The following is a 24,715-nucleotide window of genomic DNA, read 5'->3' as shown; positions in this document are numbered from 1 at the left end:
GCTTATGTTTAAAAAACTTGCTTCTTGCAGGGGTTCCTAATCAAATAAATTGTCTTAACGTGGGAAATGAAACACTGCATATTAGCTACAGGAATTCTGAATATAGATATTTTAGGAATGAAAGCACACAGTATTCTTAAATCAATACAGACTGCAAATTCTTCACAAAATTTCCTAGAAATAAAACCTAATGAATTCCCGAGTTACCATGCATAGGACTAAATCACAAATCATACAACTTCACTGAAAGTACCTGGCCTGAAGCAGGATTAACCTGCACTCTAAAGCAGAGTTATTGCTGATGAAATGTATATAGAATGGAATAGTATTTCTGACCCACATTTTAAAATACATTGACAAAATTTAATATTATTAATTACCTCTATTCCTTAACAAGATCAATGTTTATTATTTCCAAAGAACTTTACACTTTTCATCAACTTCTGCATATTGCAACTATCTGGTACTACTCAGGTACAGCATAATATACTAATACATAGGAAAACTATGGAAAACTATTTTTAATATTCACATCAGAAAGAAAATGGAAGAGAAATGAGCCATTTATTTCATTATTATCCCAAATAATTCTTATACAGAAGATGAAATAAAGTAGCTAAAGATACCTATAACAATTAGATTTCTAGTGGTCATGAGAATCCAGAGAATAAAAAGTTGTCTAAAGAATGTTTTTTTTCTTAATAATTCAAGATGCTGTGTAATCCAAGAATTGGTGGGGGGGATATTTATTAATTTTAATTAATTTTATTTCATTCATTTCAATGAAATTAAATCCATTCTCATTTTTGAAAACATTGATAGAATGCCATTCCATCTCATGAATCACAGTTCCACTACTACATCTCTGTTCAAGCAACTTGTAATTTAACTTTTGAAAATAATGTAGTCTTACAGATTTAAGCATAGCAGATACTGTACTTGGTTCTGACTGTAGCAATTTCAAATATACCAAGATTCTTTCTAAATTATATGTTAGAAAATAGCTCAGGAAATGTATATATTTAATAATGCAATATATTTGTTTTTCAACTTGTGTTTCACCAATTAACACATTAACTTTTACCAGACCATTTAAAGTTTATCTTTTAAAATCCTATAAAACTTTGAACAATAAACTTAGCAAGACCACAATTTCAGATAACAAAGTCAGTTAAAAAATATAGATTAAGACAGGTAAAACAACAAAAAGAGAGACTCAATTTTATATGTCAGGTTCCATTATCAACCTACTTATAAATGTAAAATCAGTAAACCAAGATTTTATCAAATACTACTTCTAAAACTTAAAAGAACAAGAAAAACTCATAGATTATTATTACACTTATTAAAGGGAATAATTGTGTCAAACATTGATTTATATGTATTGAAATAGGGAATCAAAACATGTAATTAATCAATTATATGAGGTGTGCAAACTTTCGCTGTAGTTATAGTTTTTATAGTTAGTCTGCAATGGAACATGAATGATGCTACCATAATCTAAACTATCAATTACCTCCCTTTTTGTTAGTGTATTTCACTAAATACACTAACAAAAAGGGAGGTAATTGATAGTTTAGATTAGTAGCATTCATGTTCCATTGCAGACTAACTATAAAAACTATAACTATAAAAACTATAATTATAAAAACTTTAGCTGTGTAGTTGTAATGGATGTTAATTTTTTTAAAAAGCTTCTGAATAAAAAATTATACTCTAAACTACATGAAGTTTGCCATAGACTATAAACTATAACAACTTGCTGAATATCATCTTCTGACAGCTTGCTTGAAAAGCAGAACAACAAAAACTTATCTTCAGCCATTTTCAGGGTTTGGGTAGCTTTTTGTTTTAAAAGTTTCTATTGTTGTAACATAGCAACCAACCTAATGACTCATTCTCAGAACACAGGATAAATTTGTGATAGTGAATTAAACAGTTAATGAGTATAATCACTTAAAACCATCAGGAGTGAACTGGCATGCTTTCCAATTATACCTGCCTAAATTAGAGGCTCACCTTATCTGATTCAACAGTTACATTTCTCTAGTTAGCCAAATAAGAGCTATCTTGCTAGAGCAAAAGACAATACCTATTTATCAATGCTGTCATATGCACCAGTTAATTGTACAGTAATTTTTAATGCTAAAAAATACACCAAGACAGACAGTCCTACAAAATGTATTTCATAAAACAATTCAAGGTATGCCATAACCAACATTAACAGCAAGGGGCATACTTTCATTGGGAAAGCAGCATAGTATCCCCCTTTTTTTAAAATTATCACCTTTTTTTTAGCTATGATTACAGAGCAACTGTTTATTATATGAAGAGCCTGTGCTGTGTTTTTTATTGCTCCATCTGCTGGATGTCTTTACAATACTTTTTTTTATAAGGGGGTGGGAGGCAAGTCAAGCAATTCAGCAGGTGGCTACAGCAATTTTTTCATCTGCTTTATTGCTCAAAATTTACATAGCTTTATATTGTTTTTTTAAAATCATGCTTTCTCCTACAAAAACGTTTTATTCTTTGTTTTAATGAGTATGATCCACATTAAACCGCTATAACCATTCAAGAGAAATGCGCCCTTTAAAGCAGGCCAAAAACAGTTTTACAAAACGTAAATCTACCAGGAAGACATCTACCTGGCTTCAAACTCTGCATGCTTTTAGATGATTCCATCAGACTAAAGATAACATTACCTAAAGATATTAGCTTCAGACTCTGGATCCATGAAAAGGGAGTTTATAATTAAGACTGCCTTTATTGCGGTGAAGGATTCAGACAATTTATGTCTTAAAATGGGGGAGGGGAATTAACCACCCCCACCCCCGCTTTTCTTAAAACGAAACAGCAGCTACTAGGGAGGTCAAACTTCGCCACTATAGCAAAACTTCACTGCCTAATCAACGGGACTGAAGTCTCCTGATGGAGCAACAAGCAGAGCACACTAGAAAGTGGGGATCTGAACCACCCTTATAATAGAAGGCGCGAGCGGCTCCTACGGCGGAGGAGGGTCTTGGCTTCTTCTAAAGCGCAAACGCTTCACGCCGATCAATCTCGCCCAAATGAGAAAAAAGAGGTGGGGAACAGGAGCGAGAGGCAGGGGAGACGCTGCCAATAGCATGTGCAAGGCAGAAGCAAAGTTTGACACAATCCGCTCTCTTAACCCGGGGGGAGGGGGGGAATATCTTTCCATCCTCCCGCCCCATCATCTTCCACCGCGGCTGAGCCACAGACGAACGTACCTGGGTCTGGGTCTGTGGCAGCCTTAGAGCAGGCAAAACAAGGCGCCCATCCGAGAAACAGCCGCAGCCGGACTCCCTCAGAAGGCAGCTCTGCTGGAGCCGCGGTTCAAAGGCGCAGGTAGGAGCTGCCGGCGACGTGCAACACGTTTGCGGAGAACTTCGCCGCCTCAGTCACAGGAGGAGACCCTCGCAGTCCGATCCTGTCGCTTGCGCGTAGGCGCCACCTTCGCAGAAGACGGCAGGTTCCTCAACCTCTTATGGGCGACGAGGTTAGATGGCTGCAGCCAGGTTTCCTCTCCCTCCCCCCCCCCTCCAGCAGCTTTCCCGCCCACCTCAGTCAATCCCACCCGCTCGCTACTTGCTCTCTCGCAGCTTCGGCAGCTCTGCGGTCGGTAGCAGCTCCAATTGATTCCGCGAGGGAGGTGGGGAAATGGGGCAAAAATGGACTGTGGCGAACAAGCCGAAGGAGCTCGACCAGCGGCAAAAAGGAAAAGAGCGCGGTGCTTCTCGCAGCAGCTTCTTCCAGACAGAGGAGAGGAGGAGACGAGCTGCCTTCCCAGCACCAGAGGACTGAGCGGGCAAAGGCAGGATACGCGCACCGTCTGCGGAGGGCACTGGCGTGCAGCAAGCAGCTCCTGAAATCTACGAGCGTTCAAGAACCGCTGCTGACGGCAGCTTTCTCTTTGCTTCCTCTTAGCCGGCAAGCTCTCGGCTGCCGCTTAGTCTTTGCGGTCTCCCTCATTAACCTCCTCTGGAGCAGCGCTCCCCTCAGAATGCCCCTTAGTCACGGAAGCGAGTTTGCCATTGTTAATGGAAGGATTTTAGCGATGCGCCGGCAGGGCTTCTCTCGCGCCCTCCCGCTCATGTGCCTTAAAGGTATATCTCGACTTGGCTTCTCAGCGTGGCGCTTACGTTTGTGAATGGGCTACATAAACCCTTTCCGAGAGGACATCAGGAGCACGTGACGAGAGGAGTGGGCTCATTCCCCTTTGGCGCGCGCGTGGGGGGCGGGGCGGTGCTGCTGCTGCTGGAAGAGTAAAGACGGGCGGGTTTACTCAGAGGAGTCGAAGAGGTCAGGTGAATCGCGTTTTGAGGTGGGAGAACGGTGGGGGAGAGCAGGGGTAGTCATTTAAGCAGATGGGAAAGAAGAAGTTGGACTTTTATAAAGAGCAGGGACGCCACTGTTTTAACTGCAGATGGTATGTGCGTAAGGTTGCCGCTTTGATTTTGAAAAAGAGTGGAACACTTGTTGAATTTTTTTGGGAATCAACCAGTAAATAGTCTGTACACACGCGCGCTTCGTTCCCCCCTTTTTTTTATTCAACGGAAGCTATGAAAGACAGTGAGAGTCGGATTCCCTAGTTAAATCAATAATCCCCACTTTTCATAGTCTTTTGTCACTTTTAGGAATGTATCAGATTGTTCTTCTTTCTGCTTATGAGTTATACAATTCATAATATGAAAAAACCTGGAATAATAAGAGCTACTGAAAGGGGAAACTTTTTATCTATGTGCCCGCAGATTGTTGGTCACTGAAGGGTCAATTACCAATTGTCCTGGTTTTCGAGTTTGTTGCAATGTTCATTCTATGCAGTGAACTAAATCCAAAAGTGACATACAGTATTTGTATGAACTCTGGTCTTCAAATGATTTCTCTCTTAGTAGCTTTATAACCCATATTTCTGGAATTCTGTCCTTCAATTTTTCCCAAATAATAGTCTCACGGGAACTAACAGCCTGACCGCAAGTTAATAACTTCTCACAGTGGAAGATGAACTTAAATCTAAGTCTTCCAGGTTTTGGTCTAACACTTTAACCGTATTTTTTTTGAACGAGGATATAGTGCTTTGGTCAATAAAGGATTATTGAATAAGCTTCACAAGCCATGTGAGAGATTTATTAAGTTAAAGATGGATAGTATTTCCTATTTATCTGGATAATTGTCTACTTTAGCCTGTTGTATCCTATGACATAAAATATTAGCAAATAACAGATTTTAGAGGAGTGTGTATTTGAGCAATTGGAGATTATTACCATGGTTATTCCAAACGTGATAAAATTAAGGACTCTTGGTCAAGGTTTTTAAATATTCTATATTTTATTTGGCCTTGGCTTGTTATGTTGAGTGAACTCAACTATGATTGGTTACAAACTATGATTTATACATTTGTATGTCATGAAGCCAACTTAATTGTTCAATTGAATATGGTTCAACAAATTTACCTGAACCAAACTGCCTCTATATAGCTTATCGCACAATATTCTAGGCTAAAATATAAAATGTGCTTGACTATTTTCTGGCTCAGTGTGCCATGTCTCATCTGATTTAAAAGCTGAATTTGTGGTTCAAAGTGCACAAATCCAGTCAACTAAGTAAATGTCATACATGTTGAGCACCTATAGTTATCCACTCTCATGATGTGGTATGCCTCTTAATCATGCAAATATCAGCAAATACCATTTTCTCTTGCTGAAATTATTTCCATAGGCATAAAAACAATAAAGTTACTACTTGGAAAGCCAACTCTCTACCCTTCATAAATGGCAAGAGGAAGATACAGGTTGTAGTGTCAATCTTAGTAGATACTATTTACACTTGCTTATTATCTATCTGCTACAACAAACTGTTAAACCATGCTTGGTTGTGGTATATTGCACTGTGTAATATATGAATTCATTCCTGTTCTCTATTGAAAGCAGAAATGGAAGTATTGATTTTATTGGCTGATCCAGAGAAAAGAAATGCGCAAAAGAAGACAGAGAGCTCCTCAATCAACTTTCAAATGGCTTGATGGGCAGCCTGGTGCCTATGTTTGTTCCACCATTTTGTTTACTTGCTTTCTTCTCACACTGGGTAATGTTGATGATATAATTGATCAATCTTGATCACACTATTCAGCACAGTTAAGCAAGCGAGAAGATCAGTGTTGTGCTCTTTAGGTGATCAATACCTTATGCAGCGCTGTTCAGTTATCCAATAGAAACTATTGAACTTAACTGCTTCTTAGTTATGCTATATGCCTAATCATCTTTCTTGCAGATTCCAGAAAAGGTGAGTAGCAAATTGAAGTATCCAAGACTCCCCTTTTTTTTGCCCTGTAGAAAAATCATAAGTAAGCAGTCATAAGTGGAGCTTCACTCCATCTTTTTCTACAAGTTTACTCTTAGTCTCCACCGGGACTACGGTTTTTTACCAACTACTGAGGTTTTCAATAGTGCCTGTGAGCTACTAAATTAACTATCAGAATTTCTGACTACTGAAGACCCTTTTTAAGATCTTTTTAAGACCTTCTGTGGATTGCTGCTGGGAATATTAGTGCCCACCAGTGACCATATACGAACTGAAAGAGAAGCAAGCGAATGTCAGCTAAATGAGTGACAGAACGAGCTGATTAAACAAGCCGAATTTGACAGGGGAATTAAACAATGAAGCCGGACTACAAATAGAAAAAGCTGCTGGCGAGCAAGTGTATGAGTGAGCGATTGAGCTGATATTGAAACTGAGACTGGCGAGAGGGGCCACGAGACGCGGAAGCAACAGCTGGTGAGAGAAGCCAATGCTAGCGTCAACCTCCTCCCCCACATGAGACCTGGAAGTCAGTGAGAGGGGCTGATGCCAACACTCAATGTTTTTACGAGGTGGAGGCCAGCAGGAGAGCATGCCAACTTTTTTTGACAATAGTTCGACAGAATAAGACGCAGGGTCAGTGTGAGAGGCCAATGACAACGTCTGATGCTCACCACATGACGTGGAGGCTGGTGAGATAGGCCGATGCCAGTGCCAACGCCCGAGAGCGACACCTCACCACGCGGAGGCTGGCGAGAGGGACCGTTGCCAATCCTGATTTCATTGGATGCAGAGGCAGACGAGAGGGATTGATACCAATGCCCATTGCCATTCGCCTAACCCCTAATTGGTGAGGGAGAACGAAGGGGTGCTGATACAATCATGCAGCACCCAAGTATTTGAGCAAGTCAAGGCAGGTTGGGACTGGCAGATACTGGCACAGAAATGAACCAACAGTCAGATCAAGTAAGAAACTGGGCGTTTTGGGGCCAGAATTATGTCCTTGATATTTCTCCCTCTTATGTTGCCTCCCTTAACTTTAAAAGGAGGAGGAGGAGATAAGATTCCAATGAAGAGTAGTTATGGACATATTAAGATATGAGACATTTTCCCCATAAGACTGAGACTTTTCCCCTAAGACTGAGGTTCTGTTTAGCTTTCTAATATATTATATATTTATAGGAGGAGGAGCCAAGATGGAGGACAGGCAGCACTGGCTCTAAAGAGCTCCTCCAAAAGTAAATAGGCTTTCTTTTTAGCTCATTTATATTTATACTTTTAATTTATTTTTAAATTTTTAACTCTATTTTACATTTAAACATTTTAACAAAATATTTTATACTTTTAACTTATTTTTAACTTTTTCAACTTTTTAAAATCTACATTGGGTGGAATGGTTTTTTTTAGCAGTTCCACCTACATTTCCTCCATCATTTTTTATTTTTTACTTTATTTTAACAATCTTTTAAACAATTTTTATTGGATATTTTTATTTAAATAATATTTCCTGGAGGCAGACCAAGCTTTGGTGGTTGCGGACTAATAAGGCATGGGGAAAAGAAAGAAGCATCTCTCCCACCAGAGAAGAATGCAAAACAACCTAAAATTGAAGAGTTCTTTGCTGGCAAGAGGCTTGTAAGTAAATCTACCCCCCCTCCACTTTCAACAATCTAGAGAGGCCAGAACAGGCCCTGCCAAACAGCCAACAGTTTATACAACCAAGGAGTCCAGTTACAGCTACAGCTGATATGGAGGCTGAGGAAAAGACTAAAAAAAGAGCAAGAAACAAACTAATTCAGAATGTGGAGAGCTTACCGTGGGGGAACACAACAGAGTATATGGCAAAGCAATGCCTACTCACAGTGCAAAAAGTTGTTTCAATATTTGAGCGACTGATAACCATTCAACATGATGTAGAGACAATGAAGAAGGATATGGCTGCTTTTCTGCAGGCTCAACGACAGGCTGCAGTCACTCACATTAAAGTTCTCACAGCAGATATGGATAAACCCCATAGTCAGGATAAGGAAGAGGAGAAATTTAAAGAGCCCACAAAAAAGAGGCAGCCCACGGAGAAAATTAGGCCTTCACCAGGCAGGGCTGCAAGAGGGGAAGGCACTAATAGAAAATATTTATTAGAAGATTTATTAGAAGACAGAAAAGTATCTCCCCTACTACAAACACACCAGGTTGCTCTTAGAATTCATTTGATTAGAATTAATTAATTGGAATACTAAGAATGCCATACTAAATTCCTTAAGCCAACTTCTTCATTGTCAGAGGGGGCAGATTGATATCCGTGCTGTCGAGTGGCTTCCAGAGCCCATAAATTGGAAAAGATTACTTCTGACGTTTAAACAGCCCACCATTCCACTAATGTTACTTAAGATGAAGGCACATCTAGCCTCCTTCCAAATTTTTCCAATCAGAGTTTTCTGTGAGGAAAATGTTAAACACTTAATTGTCAACATGGGAGCCTCTAAGGACGCTCCCTCTTCCACCCTCTCAACCTTGGGAAAGAGAGATGAAGAAAGCGGGAGTAAACCAGCATTGCTCAGTGATGATGCACTTAACATCTCAGAAACTGGACTTATTAACGCTTTTGGCACTCTCCCAAGGGAAGAACAAGATAATATATTACTTAAGCTGGAAAATTTAAGGAAATCTCTACTGACCATAGTGGACACAGCAGAACCACTTATAGATTTGGTTTCCCCGGTGGTTGTGCCTTGCTTCTCCTCCAGGAAGGAGGGGTTTGCGTGAATGTGAGCTTATGGAATAGAGAAGCCAAGACACACAGGGGCCAGCAGAGAAGGCGATACTAACATCCTTATGTAACTACCCAATGATGCCCTCAGTAATACAAGCAAGTGAGAGAGGCCCCACGTCAGTGTCATCACCTCAAAATCGAATGGTGTATGATCTAACAACCCCCTCTTCTACATCTAGTGAGGAGGTATCTGAATGGCAAGCCCTGTTAGCTGCTGCTAAAAACTCTTACTCTGAACAATTTCCCCAGTAGTCTATACAGGATTTAGATGGGACCTCCCCTCTTTTAGAGAAGGCCAACTTTGAGTGTGATGACACCCCAATCCATTGCAACAGCCCCACAAATTCCCTCTGTATAAATCAAATATGCTGACGAGCTGTAAAAGAAGAAACCCAATGTAAGAAAATCACCTTAAGTACTATGTCATGGAATGTAGCTGTGTGGTATCGTTTTAGAGGTTTAAATCATCCTGATCCTTTAATAGATAAGGATATCATTTTGGGGCAAGAGACCTGGACCAGTGATGACCTTCTGTTAAATGGATATCACTCGTTTAAGCTAGAACCAAGGGCAGGTAGAGGAGGGAGAGGGAGAGAGGGAGACTGAAGAGAGGGTTGGATATTTTCATTTCTACCAAATTGAGAGCAGAGCCTACTCTTATTGGCCCACTAAAACACATGGTCATGGCCTTTCTCCTCAAGATAGATTCAGTCCTGCTTTTAGTAATTAACGTTTATATTCCGCCATTGGTAAGAAAAGCTTATTGAGGGATATCCTGGCCGCTCAGACGTTGCCTATCTCCGGTGGTTGCTTGGGGATGAGCAGGCCAGGATTACGGCACAGATGGCCAGATTCTGCGCAGCAGCAGCGGGGGATTCGGCGCAAATGTGTGCCTTCATAGCGAGATATGTACATCTCTTGTACAGTTACAATGGGTCAATCTTGGTTGCTCAGCCAAAAGTCCTGTTTCCTGTTCTTTTTTCTTTTAATTATTATTAATATTATATTGATGGTCTTTGACCGTAAATAAAATTTTATTATATTTATATATATTAATATATTTTAATACATTTTATAATATTTTAGGAGCACTTATGAAATTTTTAATATCCCTATTGCACTATTGGATTATCTGAGGGCCTATATATATATTTAAATGTATTCTTTTTTATGTACTTTTAATTTTGATAATCTTTTTAATTAATCAGTTAATAGAAGTTTTGGATGAATGTATGAATGGGATAGAGTGACTGGATAGGTACATTTTTAAATGCACTTAAATATATATCTTATTATTGTATTTAAGCATTTAACTAATTCTTTTTTAAGGAAGGCTGTCTGCAATATTGGTTGAATGGATATCATTGAAAGTCTGAATTTGTAAATGAATGGGTTGAATGGAAGGGTCAATCTGCCTGGCAGCCTGGAAGCAGGAGGAGTGGGGGAGCCCATGGGGAAGAGGCAGATATGGCGGGAGACATGGGGTAGACCGCTTGTGGGGGGAAAGGGACCGCTGCTTGAAAGCAGTCCCTTGTTCCAGCCCCATGGACTCAGCCCGGAGAACTGGTGACAAGTGAAATCCGGATCCTGGGCTCAGGCTGCTGCTGCTTAATGCCAGGTCTGCTGTCAATAAAGCTCCCCTCATCCAGGAATTGCTCCTGGAGGAGGAGGAGGCAGACCTGGCAGGGACCAGAGGGAGGTGTTCCTCTCTCGGAAATGTGCCCAGCCAGGTTTCAGGTGTGGCACCAGCCGAGACCCCAGGGAAAGGGGGGAGAAGTGGCAGTTGTAGCCAAGATCATCAAACTGCGTAGGCTCACTGCTCCTGAAATTGCGGGTTGTGAGTCCCTTCTTATGAAGTTGGACCTAGGAGTACAGGTGGACTTGTTGCTCACATGCCTACCTCCCAGCTGTGTGTCAACAGCCCTGCCTGCGCTACTCGAGGTGGCCGGGCTGGCGGCGGATTCCCCCAGACTTAATCTGCCATCACTTGGCGAATCCTCTGGGTTGGTGCAGGAGTTCATGGCCTCCATGGCAACCATGGACCTGACCCAAGTAGTTCAGGGCCAATGAGAGGGGGCACACTATCGACATGGTATTCCTCTCGGAGCAATTGAGTAATGATCTGGTATTAAGGGGCTTAGACATGTTGCCATGGTCAGATCATTTTCTATTGTGGCTTGATTTTAAGGCTCCAATTCTTTCCCGCAGGGAGGCGGAACCAATTAGGAGGTTCCGCCCCAGACACCTGATGGATCCAGAAGGTTTTCAAAGGGCGCTTGGGGTTTTGATGGATTCCTTTGAACATAGTTCGGCAGAGTCACTTGCTGCAGCCTGGAATAGGGCTGCTACAGAGGCTCTAGATCTAATTGCGCCTTTACGACCTCTCTCTGGCAACAGACCCTGGAGGTCTCCTTGGTTTACCGAGGAGCTCCGGGGAATGAAACGCCAGAAGAGAAGTCTGGAGAAGCGTTGGAGAAAGACCAGATCCGAATCTGACCGAACATTTGTAAAAGCTCATATAAAGATTTACAAAGTGGCGATCAGGTCAACAAGATGTGCATACAATGTCGGCCTGATTGCATATGCGGAATCTTGGCTGGCCGCCCTGTTCAGGGTGACTTGCTCCCTTCTTAATCAGGGGGGAGTTGAGTCTTGCAGGGTAGTACCGAAGCTTTTAATAAGTTTTTCGCAGATAAAATCGCTCAGATACGGGCTGATCTTGACTCCAATTGAAGTGCAGAATCGGATGACAACGAGTCAGTCGAGGTGACAGGGGCCCATCTTAGTCCACCTGTTAGAGCAAGTTTGGCCTGGTGACACCTGATGAAATGGACAAGGCCATTGGAGCTGTGAGTTCCGCCACCTGTTTCCTGGATCCATATCCCTCCTGGCTGGTCTCGGCCAGCAGGGAGGTGACACAGAGCTGGGTCCAGGAGATTACCAACACTTCTTTGAAGGAGGAGTCCTTTCCGGCTCCGTATAAGGAGGCACTTGTGCGCCCCCTCCTGAAGAAGTCTTCCCTCGACCCAGCCGTATTTAACAACTATTGTCCTATCTCCAACCTTCCCCTTATGGGGAAGGTTGTTGAGAAGGTGGTGTCACTTCAGCTCTAATGGTCCTTGGAAGAAGCCGATTATCTAGCCCCTCAGCAGTCAGGATTCAGACCCGGCTACAGCATGGAAACTGCTGATGGATGACCTCTGGCAGGCCCGGGACAGGTGTTTATCCTCTGTCCTGGTGCTTCGTCACCTCTCAGCAGCTTTCGATACTATTGATCATGGTATCCTTCTGCGCCGACTGGAGGGGTTGGGAGTGGGAGGCACCATTTTACGTGGTTCTCCTTCTACCTCTGGTTGGTCGCAGTCATTGTTAACGGGACCAGAGGTTGACTCCTAGGTCCCTACCTTGTAGGGTTCCTCAGGGTCGGTCCTCTCCCCTCTGCTGTTTAATATCTACATGAAACCATTGGGTGAGATCATCCAAGAGCATGGGGTGAGTTACCATCAGTACGCTGACGACACTCAGCTGGAATCAGCTCCACCCCAGAGATTCGTACTGAGTTTAAAAACTCATCTTTGCCGCCAGGCCTGGGGTTCCTTAGATCTTCCCCCCTGACCAATGATTGTTTTAATTTGATTGTTGAATCATGATAATAATAATGTGAAAAAAATGTGAATACAAAGGCCTATTGAATGAAAGTAAGTTGTTTTAACTGAGTCTTCAGAGAGGGGCGGCATACAAATCTAATAAATTATTATTATTATTATTATTATTATTATTATTATTATTATTATTATTAATTGTGTCTGACTATTGGCAACTTTATATGTAAAGTGCTTTGCTTGCCCTTCCTCCTTGTTCCACTAACATTCCTAGCAACATTGCCTTGTATGCATAACATCACCAAAACAAATAAGATGTAGTCTTATGATTTTAGGTTCTAGTGATATACAGTGGTACCTCAAGATACGAACTTAATTGGTGCCGGGAGGAGGTTCGTAAGGTGAAAAGTTCGTAAGATGAAACATTGTTTCCCATAGGAATCAATGGAAAAGCAATTAATGCATGCAAGCCCAAAACTCAGAAACCTGGAAGCCGGCCGCCACCACCAAAGGAGGCTTAAGCCTCCCTTTGCCCCACGCTGCTTCGCCCTGCCTGTTGTCCTGGGTGAAGTGCTGGGGGGAGGGAGTCAGGAAGGTCCTCCTGCTCCCCCCCAGCCAAAAACACAAAGACAGGGTGGAGCAGCGTGGAGCAAAGGGAGGCTGAAACCGCCAGCGGCTTCAGCTTCCCATTGCTCCGCGGGAGCGGCAGACCGCCTTTGTATTTTTGGCTGGGGGGAGAAGCAGGAGGCGCAGGATCGGGCCGGCGGCGGGCGCGCCGCGAGGTAGCAGGTCAGCATCCTGGGCGGCGGGCGAGGAGGCGCGGCCGAGCGGACCTGGCTCCGGCTCCGGCTAGACCTCCAGCGAGGATGGGGCGGGCAGTGGGCGCGGCGGCAGCGGTAGCAGCGAGGGTGTGTCCGATTCGGGGCTGGCGGCCCCCGACGCAGTGGGGAACATCGGCGCGGGAGGCAGGAGAGGACCTGGCGACTGGAGCAGCAGCGCGGCTTCTTTTTGCCTGGGAGGGAAGGTGAAATGCCGGCAGCTCTAGCAGCTGCTACGAGCGGCATTTCACTTTCCCTCCCTTGCAAAAAGGCCGGCATTCTGGGATGATGGGGCCGGACTTCCCAGGCAGAAGGCGTGCCCCTCTCCGCGGCTTCTTTTTGCCTGGGAGGGAAGGTGAAATGCCGGCGGCTCTAGCAGCTGCTACGAGCGGCATTTCACTTTCCCTCCCTTGCAAAAAGGCCGGCATTCTGGGATGATGTGGCCGGACTTCCCAGGCGGAAGGCGTGCCCCTCTCCCCGGCATCTTTTTGCCTGGGAGGGTAAGTGAAATGCCGCTCGTAGCAGCTGCTAGAGCCGCTGGCATTTCACTTTCCCTCCCTTGCAAAAAGGCCGGCATTCTGGGATGATGGAGCCGGACTTCCCAGGCGGAAGGCGTGCCCCTCTCCCCGGCATCTTTTTGCCTGGGAGGGAAAGTGAAATGCTGCTCGTAGCAGCTGCTAGAGCCGCTGGCATTTCACTTTCCCTCCCAGGCAAAAAGGCCGGCATTCTGGGATGATGGGGCAGGACTTCCCAGGCGGAAGGCGTGCCCCTCTCCCCGGCATCTTTTTGCCTGGGAGGGAAGGTGAAATGCCGGCGGCTCTAGCAGCTGCTACGAGCGGCATTTCACTTTCCCTCCCAGGCAAAAAGGCCGGCATTCTGGGATGATGGGGCCGGACTTCCCAGGCGGACGGCGTGCCCCTCTCCGCGGCTTCTTTTTGCCTGGGAGGGAAGGTGAAATGCCGGCGGATCTAGCAGCTGCTACGAGAGGCATTTCACAGCCGGGCTGGGGGGCTTCCCAGCACCCCCCCGAACCCTGAACTTTTGCCGAACTTCTGGGTTCGGGGTTGGGGGGGTGCTGGGAAGCCCCCCAGCCCGGCTGTCACCTTTTAAAACAGCCGGGCGGCTTTCCAGGAGCCTCCCGCAGCCGAAAGCCAAACCCGAACTTCCGCGTTTGGCTTCGGGAGGCTCCTAGAAAGCCGCACGGCTATTTTAAAAGGTGACCGCTGGGCTGGGGGGCTTCCCAGCACCCCCCCTGAACCCCGAACTTTTGCCGAACTTCCGGGTTCGGGGTTCGGGGGGGTGCGGGGAAGCCCCCCAGCCTGGCTGTCACCTTTTAAAACAGCCTTGCGGCTTTCCAGGAGCCTCCCGCAGCTGAACGCCAAACCCGAACTTCCGCGTTTGGCTTTGGGAGGCTCCTAGAAAGCCGCGCGGCTATTTTAAAAGGTGACCGCTGGGCTGGGGGGCTTCCCAGCACCCCCCCGAACCCCGAACCTTTGCCGAACTTCTGGGTTCGGGGGGGTGCTGGGAAGCCCCCCAGGCCGGCTGTCACCTTTTAAAACAGCCGGGCGGCTTTCCAGGAGCCTCCGAACGCCGAACCCGGAAGTTCGGGTTTGGCGTTCGTAACTCGAAAAACGTTCGTAAGAAGAGGCAAATTTTTTCTGAACCCTGGGTTCGTATCACGAGTTGTTCGTAAGGCGAGAGGTTCGTATCTTGAGGTACCACTGTATCTGGTTTTATACAATTTAACACCTCTCTTAGTTACTCTGGCATTCTGTGGTATATGCAATCATTTATGGCAGAATCACAATTGTTGTTATTAAGTATATGATATTTTACAGAAGAGTGCAGAAGCAAAACATATCAAGTGATGGCTAAAAAATATGAGATTATACACAAAGGCTGTTATTAGATGTATGTTAACTAACCTGCAAGAGGCATTCTATAATACAGGTCACCTCTTACAAAACAACAAACTCTGTTTTTCATTTATAAGAAATACCCTGCTTTCACAGTTGAAATTAGAGAAACAAAGCAATTCTAAATATACAGTATTTTTCAGACCATAAGATGCACTGGTTTATAAGATGCACCAAGATATCAAAGAAGTAAGTAAGGACAAAAAAGTTTTTGTCCTCCCTGGCCCTCAGGAGCACTCTGTACGCTTCCCAAATCCTCTGCAAGCCCCCCCCCCCCTTTTTGCAAAAATGGGTCCGTTTTTCACCTGTTTTGTGAAAAACAGCACACCATGAGTTTGGGAAGCCTGCAGAGTGCTCCTGAAGACTGGGGGAAAGCAAAAATGCCCCTGTTTTCTTTGTAATTATGGAGTGCACAGAGGGTTTGGAGATCCTGCAAAATGCTCCTGGAGGCTGGGGGAAGGGAAAAATGCCTGTTTTTGCAACAAAATGATCATTTTTTTGCCCATTTTTAAAAAGAAATTAGGGTATTTTTGCCTTCCCCAAGACCCCAGGAACACTTTGCAGGCCTCCCAAAGGATCTGTGCACCCACTTTTACAAAAAACAGGGCCATTTTTTTCAAAAATGGAATGTGGGAGCAGGGCATCGAGAGGCCAAAAATGACTGTATTCGTTGTATAAGAAGCACCAACATTTTCATCCCCTTTTGTGGGGTGGGGAAAGGTGCATCTTATGGTCCCAAAAAAATGCTACTTCACTAATCTGTCATAACATAATTTGATTTATTCTTGAAAAAATATGCACAGGATTGTAAGAAATATATAAGTGTCCACAAACTAGAGCTTCAAGCCAACATGAATAAATGACACAAATCCTCAGAGAAAAAGAAAATTGCCTATGAGTACAAAGAAAACAAAAGGTTATGAAATGCAAAAGTCCAATAAGCCTCCAATATTCTTTTCCAAAAGCAAGTGTATACAAATGTCACCTTATTTTATACACACACACACGTGTGTCTATGACATATGACTATGGGATGCGATTATCACAACTTACTGATCTCATTGCTTCTATGTATGTATATATACAGTGATGGGCTGCTGCCAGTGCGGGCCACTCTATAGAGTGGTAGTAAAATCGAGGATGCATGTGCAGGTGCGCATGACTGGCATGCATTGTACATGCCTCCGCACAAGATTTGGCTTCTGCACATGCCCAGGAAGCCAAATCTTGTGTGACGATACTCACCTGCACAAGATTTTGGAGATTTTCACTTTTGCTTGCCTCCACATATGCGCAGAAACAAAGAAATTGGTGAAAATCACCAAAATCTTGAGCGCTCGAGCATTCTTGAGATTTGGCTTCCTGCACAAGTGCAGAAGCCAAATCTCGTGGCCATGCCTGTGTGCTCACCTGTGTCAGCCTCCAGAAGTACATCGGTAGCCCCGGCGACACATAGCCCTTCACTGTAAATATATGCAAGATTTCTACACTGTCTATCTCAATTAAGTGACTTTGGACAGTTTGCAAATAAAAAAATATTAGAAGATGTAAATTAAAAGCTATTAAAAACAGAATTTAACAATTATAAAAGTTTTAAAAGGCAGGGGCTGTGCCTTCAAGTTACCAATCACACCCAGGTTTTAATGCCACTCTTAGATCTCCTTATAAATTGACAGATCTAGGGGTTTTTGGTTTTTTAATAGTGGGGGCATGCCTTATCTCTAGGGAAAAGATGTCCAGGATGGGCCAGCAGCAGAGAAGATTCTCTTCCTATACCCAACTAGGAAAACATATTTAGCCAATGGAGTCTGCAACATACTGTCCCTGCTTGATTGGTGGGGTCAATGAGACATGGACAAGATAATTCCTCAGGTAACCTGGTCCCATTCCTCTTAAAGTCAGGCAAATACCATAACTGTTAGCTTTCCAGAAATAGTTGAAGATTGAATTGTTTTAGAAAGCATCTTGCAACTAAAATATCTTACTATTGTGATCATGTTGTTTTAGACAATGTTTAAAGTTTTTATGAAATCTTCATAAGTTATTTTGAAATCCTCCCCATTTGAGATGAAGATGGGAGAACCTTGCTAACACAGGGCCCAAATATCCAGAACCCCTCACTTGCTTAACTGAGTCAAAATCCATTGAGGTCCATCCAATTCATACAGCCTCCAGGCACTGGGGGAGGACATTCACAGCATCCCTCAGATAGTTCAGGATAGATAATATAAAGCTGAATTTAATCAGCATATTGATATCTCATCCCAAACCATTGGACAATCTTTACTGAGTACTGATGTACCCTATAAAGAAGGGATAATTTTCCCCCCATCAATAATGATTGGAACCAACCTCAGAGTAAAGGGAAGAACCAGAACAATGCAGTGTTGTTCACCCCTAACTCTTCAAGCTAACCCAGAAGAATGCCATAATGGGCTATTAACAAAAGCCATTGGGAAGTCAAGAAGAAAGATAGATGATAGATGTCAGAGATTGCTCAAGAATGTTATTAATACTCTCAGTCCCATGTTCCAGCCAGAACATTGACTGAAAGGGATCTAGATAATCCATTTCCTCAAGAATCTATTGAAGCTGACAAGCAATGACACTCACCTAAAAAGAAAATTGAAGCCTGAACAAAATATGTTCAGGCTACTTGGGTCAAGCAATGATACCTTGAGAAGGAAGTGAATGTTCACCTCAACAGCCAGTAACCCTCCATCAAAAACAGAAGTAATCACCACCCAGACTTAAGCAAATGTTCTCATTTGAACATTAATCAACCAGAAGGAGTACATATGTAGCCAACTAGCAGCTACAAAAACTCTGTCCATTTCCTCAGGTTTAAATGTATTAGACATAGACAGTTCTGTAGGAGAGCCACTATGACCACTGGGTCTGACCCCAGGCCTGAGTCGAATGAACAATGAATATGAGTACCTTTACTTTATTTGTAAGATGCACAACATATTCCACAACATATCCTTAAAGGCCACACTTCGCTTCCTACTTTGTTACAGAGCCCCAGACTATGAATCACATATGTGAACAAATTAACCTCAGTGATAACATGGGCAGCCTCCTGCCCATATCTCCTTATCTTTCTTGGAGATGTCTATCTACCTCACATTAACTGGACCCTAAATGAATGCACGACTGAACCCATCCATACAACCCAATACAATGCTGTTACCAATCTGGGACTTGCCCAATTGGTAAAGAACAATTCTAAACACAACAACTGCCTTGACCTCATATTCTGCAACAGCAAAAGCCCAATTTATGGATCACAAATAAAAGAACCATTTTCTAGCAATGACCACAGCATAATAGATATCAGCCTCAATCTACACCATTGCAAGAATCACCTTAAAAATGGGACACCTAAGTACAACTTTAAAAAAGCAACTATGAACTCATAGACACTAACCTCTTGACTTGCAAACTCTATTCTCTGACTGTAAAACCGTGAATGACCTCTATAACATCTTGCTCAAAGTCAAAAGGCTACATATACCACTAATCACCACCATAAAAAAGAAAAACAAACTACCCATATCAATAAGAAAGCTGCAATCCCAAAAAAATCCCTCTGTTGGAAAAACAAAACAGGCTAGGTTGCCAACTTCAAAAACCACTACAAAAATATATGCCACCAAATGAAGATGGAATGCTTCAACTATCACAGCAAACAAGAGGAAAACCTGTGCACCAAATCCAACCATGCCTTCTACAACTTTGCAAATAACAAACTTAAGGACTTGAGACCCATCCCACCACTAAAAGGACCCAACAACAAAGAATGCTACAATGAAACAGTCAAAGCTAATCTCTTCAACACATTATTTGGCTCAGTCTTTGTAAATAGCAATGGCTCATGCCCCAAATTCCCTAGTCGTACCACAAATACAACGATTTAACACAAATAGACTTCATTGAAGACAACATTGAAAAAGCATTATACAGCCTAAAACCTTCTCTATCAATCGGGCCTGATGGACTATGTGCATACTTCCTAAAAAAGCTCTCCATAGCCATAGCTGAACCGCTAAGCATAATCTTTGAGAAATCCTTCAGGACTAGTTCCCTATCAAACCTATGATCACTAGCCATGATCATTCCCATCTTCAAAAAAGGGGATCCCAGTCTAGTAGAAAACTATAGACCAAGCTCTCTATGCTACATCACAAGCAATCGTAAACCAAACCATTACCCTCCACTTATAAACTAACACCCTACTCTCTAACAAACAGTTTGGTTTCAGAAAAAAATTATCCTTTAACCTGAAACTCCTACACTGCAAAAACATGAACTATACATCTCGATCAGGGCAAATCAATAGATGCAATTTACATAAACTTTTGTAAAGCCTTCGACTCAGTGGCTCTTGATAAACTAAAATTCGTTTCCTGTTAACAGCAGTGTACCCCAAGGCAGCATACTAGAACCAACACTATTCATACACTATATAAATAACCTTTGCGATCACATTACAAGCAACTGTTTTCTCTTCAGCGATGATGCAAAACTCTTCAACACCATCGATAACACTGTTACCCTCCAAAAAGACCTTGACGTTGTGTCAGAATGGTCAAACATCTAGCAACTCCAAATCTCAACCAACAAATGCTCTGTCCTACACATTGGCAAAAAGAATCAGAACACCAAATACAAGCGGAATAGACAAGACCTTGCAGACAACCCTCACTCTGTAAAAGACCTTGGAATACTCATCAAATGACCTAAGTGCCAAAGCCCACTGCAACAATATTGCCAAAAAGGCTTCAAGAGTTGTTAACCTTATGTAGCTTCTTCTCCAGTTATATCACACTACTAACCAGAGCATATAAAACTTTTGCCAGACCAATCCTTTAATACCATTCATCTGTCTGGAATCTACAACACATTTCAGACATAAATACATTAGAAAGTGTCCAGAGGTACTTTACAAGAAGAGCCCTCTACTCCTCTACTTGCAACAGAAGATCTTACACAACTAGACTTGAAATCCTAGACTTAGAAAGCTTAGAACTACATCACCTTCTACATGACCTAACCAGAACAATGCACGAGCACACAACAGATACAAACACAAAGTAAGCCGCTCCAAACCTGACTGTAGAAAATAAGACTTCAGCAACTGAGTACAGTGGTACCTCTACTTACGAACTTAATTTGTTCTGGGACCAGGTTCTTAAGCAGAAATGTTTGTAAGAAGAAGCCATTTTCCCCATAGGAATCAATGTAAAAGCAAATAATGCGTGCAATTGGGGAAACCACAGGAAGGGTGGAGGCCTAGTTTCATCCCAGGAGATTACTAGAGAGGCCCCATGGCATATATTTTAGCTGGACACTATGATAGAAAAATATGTTTTACAATACATATGCTGGAGCATATATTATACAGATGCTGAAACTTTCAGTTCAGTTTGTTATAAATCCATGAGGCATGGTTTGGAGCAATAGCTCCTTTGAAGACAATATAATTAAAATGTACATGCTGATTTGTCTGAGAAACTTGTCAAGAAAATGGTTTTCATGGTGAATAAAGTAACATATTTTTTCCTCCTTACCTTCCACTTTAAGGAGAATGGTATAACCTGCTTTTTTGTGACCACCAAGTTCATAAAAATAGACGTATATATAAGAATCGTAATGTTACTCCAATTATTCACAAGCTAGTGTATATCCCTTTATGCTTAGGTACATTTCAGGATTTCAACAGCAAGGTATAAGTGTTGATCCCTTTATTTCTACACTTCTTTTACTGGTTAATAGTTTGATTACTAATTTTGCCTCCCCCGCTGCCCCCAAAAATGTGAGATTTATGACAAAACAGTAAACAATGAAGAAGCTGGGGTTTACAATTATACCTGCAAAAAAATTACAGACAACTATAGATATTTATTTTTAACTGTGGCAAAATTCAAAGGAAAGTATATTTCCTTACATAAAAAATTAAAACTAATTAAGATATGTAATATTTCAAGTCTTGTAAATTGTTATGCATTGATTAGTTTAAAAATAAAAATATCTGCTTTAAATAAATGTGTGTGTGTGCAAACATGAACTTGTCTCAACATATTCATTTAATCATTATCTCCTGAGCAAATTCTGGATCATGCTATATAAATGCCCCTTTTGTTTGCAAATTGAGTCAAGGGAAATTTGTGGCAGTGAATCACGTGTCAAGTCTTTACTCTAAAAGCTTTAATTTATTTCTGATTTGCAAAATATGAACATAATCTGGAATCAATTAACTGGATTTTTCGAGATAGCAAAGTCAACTGCAGGAATCACTGTAACTATTTCTTAGCTATTCTTCAGCGTTGACACACTTTTCTTATTTCCAAATACAGACCAAGAATTGTTTGGTGTCATTAATAAAAGTTCAGAATTAAGCAACAATTCATCCCTTTAATTTTTCTTTTATTAAATATTCTATATCTAATTGATTTTGTTGGAGAAAACTGGCTTAATTGTGACAACAGACAGAAACAGCTGTCCCACTGGGACAATGTTCTGTAAGGTTAATAGAGGATAATTCTAAATTCTATTTTCTCCCCCAGACTTGTAAAATTATTTATATAGATTATTTAGTTGGACTGTAACATTCATGTATCTTTTCAAAAAGCACTGCATGAATAACTGTAAGAATTCTTTCATCTGTCTAACAGTCAATGAGTTTACATAGATTTATTTCTTTAAACAGAGAATAAACAGTTCAAACATAACTGCATACCTCTCTGTAGTCAAATAACGAACTAAAAAAAAAGATCAGTGCATTTTCCCCCAATAATAAAGCACATTGTCAAATGCAAAAAGATATCCTTTTTCTAAAGAAAAGATCATTGGTTGACTTTTGACTTTAAAAAAGAAAAGGTATTCAAAAGGAAATGGTTCATGAGTTTAGCATACTTGGAAATCACTTCTCAAAGGGGTTAGTGGTACTTGTCAATCTCAGTGGTCATTGCACTTAATAGAAAGAGTTAAATTGAATTATGGAAAATATTTTAGGTTCAGCTAGTTTATATTAATTTATAAAATATCACATAATGTTACATTATAAAGAAAACATACACTTAAAACTCATTTAAACAGATGCAATTCTACCTTTCACATTAACAGAAAATGGAATACTTTATAAGAAATCTAACACTGCTAGATGAATATTGATATTTATATTGGTATAATTATTCTGTTTATTGTTTATTTTGAAATCTTTTGCACTTACATCAATTCTTTTTATTTTTCAATAGAAGGCAATCATTGGAAGATTTCTCTTTCATCATACCTTTGAAATCCGTAGTGGGCCACAAACGCCATCCCTTTGCAACATGTTTTCAACTGTGCAAGACTTGTACAAGGAGTTTGTGTTACTGTCCTTCCCTAGTCAGCTTAACATTATCCCACCACTTACCTTCACTTCCCACCAATGTGACTGTAGTCAATTAGAAGCACTAATTTGGCCTATCCTTATTAAGAAAAACATATCATTTTTCAACACCATAACCAAATCAGTAGACCAGCACAATGTAGTGGACCTCATATACTTAGACTTCAGCAAACTTTTGATAAAGTTGACCACAATCTCCTAATCAACAAATTAGAAAAAAGTGGGGTAGATTACAACACTATGCAGATGGATTAACAGTTGGCTGACCAACCACACCCAATGAGTTGTCCTCAACGGTTCTAAATCCACATGGAAGAAGGTAGGCAGTGGGGTACCACTGGGTTCTGTCCTGGGCCCTGTGCTCTTCAACATTTTCATCAATGACCTGGACAAGGAAATAGAAGGGCAACTAATCAAATTCGCAGACAACACCAAGCTGGCGGGGGTAGCCAATAACCTAGAAGACAGGCTCAAAATACACTAAGACCTGGACAGACTAACACAGTGGGCCCATACTAACAAAATGATATTCAACATTGACAAGAGCAAAGTCCTTCACCTAGGTAAAAAAAAAACCTGGACACACATACAGCCTGGGAGAAACCCCTCTTAGCAGTAGCAACTGCGAAAGAGATCTTGGAGTCATGGTGGATAATCAACTAAACATGAGCCAACAATGTGCAGCAGCGGCCAAAAAAGCCAATACAATCCTAAACTGCATCAACAGGGGAATACACTCCAAGACCAGGGAAGTCTTAATACCACTCTACTACACCCTGGTCAGACCAAACCTGGACTACTGTATTCAGTTCTGGTCACCACACTTCAAAAGAGACATTGAAACTCTGGAGAAGGTGCAGAAAAGAGCAACCAAAATGATTAGGGGACTAGAAACCAAGACTTACAAAGAGAGACTGCGGGAATTGGGCAAGGATAGCCTAGAGAAAAGGAGGGCCAGAGCGGACATGATAGCACTCTACAGGTATACGAGGGGTTGCCACAGAGAGGAGGGGGTCACTTTATTCTCCAGGGCACCAGAGGGCCAGATGAGAAACAATGTCTGGAAGCTGACCAAGGAGAGATTCAACCTGGAAATAAGGAAGAACTTCCTGACGGTCAGAACGATCAACCAGTGGAACAACCTTCCAGCGGACGTTGTGAATTCCATTACTCTGGACATTTTTAAGAGGAGATTGGACTGCCATTTGGCTGGGGTGCTATAGGGTTCCTGCTCAGGCAGGGGGTTGGACTTGATGACCTGCTTGGTCCCTTTCAACTCTAACAATAAATAAATAAATAAATTTTCAATTCACAACTTACAAGCAAAAGGGTGGTTCGTAATATACAGGGCTGCTAAATCTATTACTATTTTAAAATGTATTTGCCACTAATATGAAGTAAATTGTTTAGAACACCAGGAGGACAGAACCTCTGCTCTTTATTATTTCAATTAAGTCCAGAAGTCATCTGTTTGTTTATTATTTAATCAACATCTATGGCACCCAAGCCACCCATTGGAACTCTGGGCAATTACTTAGACTAAAGGCTGCTCTGCACAGCCAGGACATTCAATTTAGTAGGAGCCACTGTTTTTTTTTAAACCTGGGATGATCAACTTCATCCTTCACATGTTCCTAGCCCAGTGATGGGCAACCTTTTGAGCTTGGTGTGTCAAAATTCGCCAAAAAACTGAGCATAACTCGGGTGGTGTGTCACCTTGAGAAAAAAACATAATTTTGTGATATTTATAGTTTAAATAACAAATATGCATAATTATCTTTCTCTCTCTTTCCTGTCATTCTCTGCCTCAATCATTTTCTCATTTCTCTTTTTTTTCTCCCCTTTATTCTATCATTTCTCTCCCTCTCTCTTCCTATCTTCTCTCTCACACTCTTTCT

General features: G+C 42.0%; 1 protein-coding gene across 1 annotated transcript in view; it reads right to left on the bottom strand.

Moving 5' to 3' along the window:
- Window positions 1–3,537, bottom strand: part of TENM3 (teneurin transmembrane protein 3) — a 1,937,374-nt gene extending 1,933,837 nt beyond the window's left edge. The window contains exon 1 of the mRNA XM_070757504.1: window positions 3,249–3,537. The gene's annotated coding sequence lies outside the window, so the exon portion shown is untranslated. The remainder of the gene's footprint in view (window positions 1–3,248) is intronic.
- Window positions 3,538–24,715: the final 21,178 nt, after the last annotated feature.

The sequence above is a fragment of the Erythrolamprus reginae genome, chromosome 7 (genome assembly GCF_031021105.1).
Source record: "Erythrolamprus reginae isolate rEryReg1 chromosome 7, rEryReg1.hap1, whole genome shotgun sequence".
In the NCBI taxonomy this organism is placed as follows: Eukaryota; Metazoa; Chordata; class Lepidosauria; order Squamata; family Dipsadidae; genus Erythrolamprus; species Erythrolamprus reginae.
Note: the sequence above shows the minus strand (reverse complement) of the source record. Positions and strands in the feature narration are given on the sequence as shown.